Source organism: Triticum urartu, chromosome 5 (assembly GCF_003073215.2).
Source record: "Triticum urartu cultivar G1812 chromosome 5, Tu2.1, whole genome shotgun sequence".
NCBI classification, from domain to species: Eukaryota; Viridiplantae; Streptophyta; class Magnoliopsida; order Poales; family Poaceae; genus Triticum; species Triticum urartu.
The window spans coordinates 469487229-469492370 of NC_053026.1; positions in this window are offsets into that span (position 1 = coordinate 469487229).

Sequence of the window (5142 nt, forward strand, 5' to 3'; positions counted from 1 at the left end):
AGAAGCCAAGGAGCTCAACATTTACAAGAAACCGGACTTTATTCAACAAGTACACGGAATTTGGAGGAGAACCCGCCTTGCAATGCCGAAGACAATCTGCGCGCCGGACTCATCGTCATTGAAGCCTGGTTTGGGGGCTACTGAGGGAGTCCTGGATTAGGGGGTGTCCGGATGGCCGGACTATACCTTCAGCCGGACTCCTGGACTATGAAGATACAAGATTGAAGACTTCGTCCCGTGTCCGGAAGGGACTTTCCTTGGCGTGGAAGGCAAGCTTGGCGATACGGATATGTAGATCTCCTACCATTGTAACCGACTTTGTGTAACCCTAACCCTCTCCGGTGTCTATATAAACCGGAGGGTTTTAGTCCGTAGGACAACATACATAACAACAATCATACCATAGGCTAGCTTCTAGGGTTTAGCCTCTCCGATCTCGTGGTAGATCTACTCTTGTACTACCCATATCATCAATATTAATTAAGCAGGACGTAGGGTTTTACCTCCATCGAGAGGGCCCGAACCTGGGTAAAACTTCGTGTCCCTTGCCTCCTGTTACCATCCGGCCTAGACGCACAGTTCGGGACCCCCAACCCGAGATCCGCCGGTTTTGACACCGACAACGGCCATTCTTGTCGATCCAACTGTTCAGCACTCATGTAGCACTATGGATAGGACTCTGCATTTGGTATTTCTCTCTGAGATCCGAGTTATGCTTTCTCATGGGTGGTGAATGTTGTTGTAGCCTGTCTAGTTGTACTATTTTTTTGTGTGGATTATCGTAGTTGTACTATTGTGCTAAACTCTTCTTGCTTGGTCTGTGGGTCAATATTGCTCTGTTTCCCGAGTTAATCGCAGCTACATCCTGTTTGGAAGTGCAATAGTACAACTATATTTATGCATTGGTGGAGTGTTTAGTGTCTTTGCTCATCAAACTGTTACATTTGTATGTGTTCGTTGTATGGATGCACCCTTAAATGTCCTAAATTTTCTTTATCAAGCAACGAGCCGCGTTTTTTAACTTCATATAGAGTAGGCAATACTTGTCAATATGATGGCTTCATGGAACTAAATGTGACCCAGGCATCACTTATTTGTGAACTATAATTTTCAGCGACTTCTATATCGAGTGAGCTACATTTTCTCAAAAATAGCATTCTCCAGTGGCATGAGATTCCCTTGTGAATACACTGACAATACATAGTAATAGACCTCCTTAATCATTTCTATATAAACTAGATCATTGTCCATGATTTACCTATTCGTATTAATGTGATTGTGTAAAAAATAGAATTTTGCACTTATTTGATACTCATCTATTAATTGTCTTATCAAAGAAAACTGAATTTTATTTGATAAGTCAAATAAAAGGCGATTTTTGCTCGTATTTTATTTATTGTTTTCCTCTGGTTCGGCACAGTCCACAACCTCTTGCTTTTCCCGACGCAACCAGGGAGCCCCTAGCCCCGCAAGGTGTGTGCTCGAGGTCGTCGACATACCGGACAATGAGCCACCAAACTATTGCGAGTTGTGGAAACCGTGTGCCCTCCTCCTGTACCGCAAGACGGATTCCCCAGGTCACCTCAGCTCCTCTAGCATGCTTTGCTTCTGGAAGAAGATTATTACCGTACGCTACAGGCGTGTTTGGTAGAATGCCCTAATTTTTGCCCCTTGCATATGTGACTCAGTTGGGCCTGGTTCAGTGAATACAGTCTAAAAACCATGCTGCGCATATAGTCTGATATTATGCATCCTCCCCTGTCTGGCTGCGAAGAAATGCACGGACGGTGTTTGGTTGTGGGATTGTTCTAGGCAGATGCAGAGTATGTGGTGTTTAGTTAGATGCAACACATGTTGTCTAGTAACCTCCTTTCAGATTAGTGAGGTTACTAGCACACTCACAAACACGACAGAGATAAATAGGCAATGTCATTAACCCTTAAACTCGAGTCTTAAACACACAGTTAAACCCTTAAGCAGTTGCGGCAAAGTCTCAAACGATCTATGCAAAAGTCTTTGGTGCAGAGAGAACTTCCTAGGCATCCATGGCAAAGGCCTTGTCGATCGCCTTCAGGGTGTTGGGAGTCACCAGCTTGAAGGTGAAGAGGTACCCGATCCTGATCTGGTGAAAAATGGCGAAGGGGGTGCAACCCTTATCAAGGGTGAGCCTAACACTGAACATCGAGACCATCACTCTCTAGGCGTAGCCGATATTCGTCTTGAGCATGAATTCACTAAGACGGAGGGAAAGTGCTTGGTGAACTCCAGTGGCATTTGCAAGCACTCAAGCTTGGCTGCACTCAACCTTACAGAAGTGGGTTGGGGCAACCTCCTCATGGAAATGGTTGTCGTTCTTCCGCCGCTTTGGGGCATTGCCAAGTTCCACCACCGCCTTGCCCTTCTTGTCGGCCACAGCTATCTCCTTACTCTGGGAGCTCTCCAAAGTAGTCTAGTCGATCTGCATTATGGAAAACATGAATGAAGTTCAATGAAGGGAGAAATGCAACACACATATGAGCAATATCAATGAGGTATGTAGAATTGTTTGGCCACAATCACCGTAGATGTTGATCAAATATCAACATTCATTCATCCCATGCACCTACTCCAAAGCCCCTACTTATCTATCACTACACTCCACTACCTCTCCCAACCATCTATGTCTTTCTGTCTTCTAGCGTCTCCTCTTCCACAGCCCTATCTCTCTATCTCATCACCTCTCCATCGCCATGAACCCATCGCCAACCCCTTCCCCAACGACATTGGATGGAGGGCATTCCTCCTTGGTTGCTCGCTCGGTGACTGCACCAAGTTAGCAAAGATCATGGAGGTGTGCTCTCAGTTCAAGAGCATTGACGACATGCATAAGCAGGCAAACGCTGTGGTGTTGAAGGCGACGAAGGAGAAGTTGAAGACCCTAATACCTGATCCAATCAAAGGCTAGGTCAGCTGATGTTGGTCAGAGAGCCAGATGGGGCAAGTACATGCTTGTCGTGGCTCCTCATGGCCAATCTGCCATCGTAGTGGGGCTGGACGCCATGGTTCTAGAGGACAACGAGGACAAGGAGATGGTGGATATTGAAGTGGAGCCGGAGGACGCTAGCAATGCCAAAGCGGTGTAGATGGTGGTCAGGACACCGAAGCCAGAGGCTGTACACTGCCCATGGAGGTGGATGCCCACAAGCCTCAGGGCTACCGCCGCTCCAAGCGCCTCTAGGCTCACCGCGGCTAGGATGTTGGATATGCATAAATCGAGTATCAAATCAAACCCGAGAGGTATATTGGATGCCTAGTGCGTGAATCCAAGAGATATATTGGATGCCTTGCCACACCTTCTCTTCGATTGTCGTTTCTCCATTTGTGTTTGGAATGAGGTTCTCTCTTGGCGTGATCTTAATGTCAGCACTGCGCTTTGGCATCGGTATTCTCACCAACAACGTGCAACCAAGGAAGGCTTTGGCCTCTTTGCGTCACCTAGTTGGTTGGGAGATCTCGAAGGAAAGGAATGGGTGCGTCTTTAGGGCCAAGGCAAGACCGGTGACGGTGATCATGTGCAACATTAAGGATGAAGTGTCTATATGGGCCCTAGCTAGGGTTAGGCACTTGAGTAATGTAATGATGCGAGAGTAGCTCAGTGTCTTTGTTCCGCCTTCGTTATTTTTGTCTCACAAACTCTTCTTCTTAATCACTGAAATTGGTAGATCTTTTGCCTTATTTCGAAGAAAAGAATCTTGGTGATGCAGAGGAAGGAAAATGGTTCAAACTTCAAACCATGTAAATTTTCGCTGCTAACCTGGGTCGTCGGCATGCATCTATATGCTAGGCCGCAGCCGAAAACTCTCCGCCTGCTCGTAGAAATTTCCCATTCTTCTCACCCATGCCTGAGGTTCTCCTATTCAGCGCATAGGTCGTGCGCGAGCGGGAACACACGCACCCCCGTGCAAACAAGTGATCCGACCCATATTTTCTCCTTTCCGGTTTTGGGAATATTCTAGAACCTTCCCAAAGCGGTTTTGCTTTTTTTCTTCTTCTTTTTTCTTTTTTCCTTTCTCTTCTTCTTTTTGTTTTCACTTTTTCTTTTCTCATTTTCCTTTTACTTTTTAATTTTTAATTTTTTGGTTTTCCAAATTCGTGAGCATTTTTGCGAAAATCTGGGAACATTTTTTTTCAAATCAGTGAACTTTTTTCCAATTGGAGACATTTTATGAAATTCAATTTTTGTTCATCTAATTCAAAATGTGTTCATCAGATTTTTCAAATGTTCATGAAACTTTTAAGATATATTAAACACGCTCAAAATGATCATTGAATTCAAAATATGTTTTCAAATTCAAAAAAAATTCATCAAACTCCAAAAATGTTCATCATATCCAAAAATGTTCATCATATTCAAAAAATGTTCATCGCATTCGATTTTTTTTCTCAAAATTAAGATTTGTTCGTCAAATTCAAAAAATGTTCATTGAGTTTAAATTTTGTTCATCAACATGCAGTTTTTTGAAATGACAAGCATTTTTTTAATCAATGAACGTTTTTCTGAGATTCATAAATGTTTTTTTGAACTCATGAAAATTTTTTGTTTCAAAATCGTGAACATCTTATGATTTCTGGAGCATTTTTAGAAAATTCACTTTTATATGAAATGTGAAACTGTTTAAAAAATCATATTTATTTTATAAAGAATAAAAATTAAAACAGAAAAGTTCAAAAAAGGAAATAAATAAACTGGGGCGTCCAGCCCCGCTCATGGCCGGCCCAATAAGGGGGGGGGGGGGTGCCAGCGCCTCACGCGCCAAATAGGAGCTCCCCCGTGCCCGTGCTGGCAGAAACAACGAAATGTATAAACTAACACGATCGGACGGCTTTTCTCCAGGTGGACTAAGAAGGATTAGCGAATCCGCAGACAAAACTAATCTTCCCATCGATCAATCCGTCGGGTGGATGAGGCTCGATGATGCCCAGAACGATGCCCATCGACTACCTCTTGTTCTTGGGGGCTCAATTTTTGTTTTTGTCTCCTTGTTCTGTTATAGCAGTGTTTTTGACCTGTTCCACGCTTACGCTGTTAAATGTGCATGCCGCATATGTTACTCCTACCACATCACGAGCTTTCTTTTAGTGTTGGGAGCTGAGAAACATCAG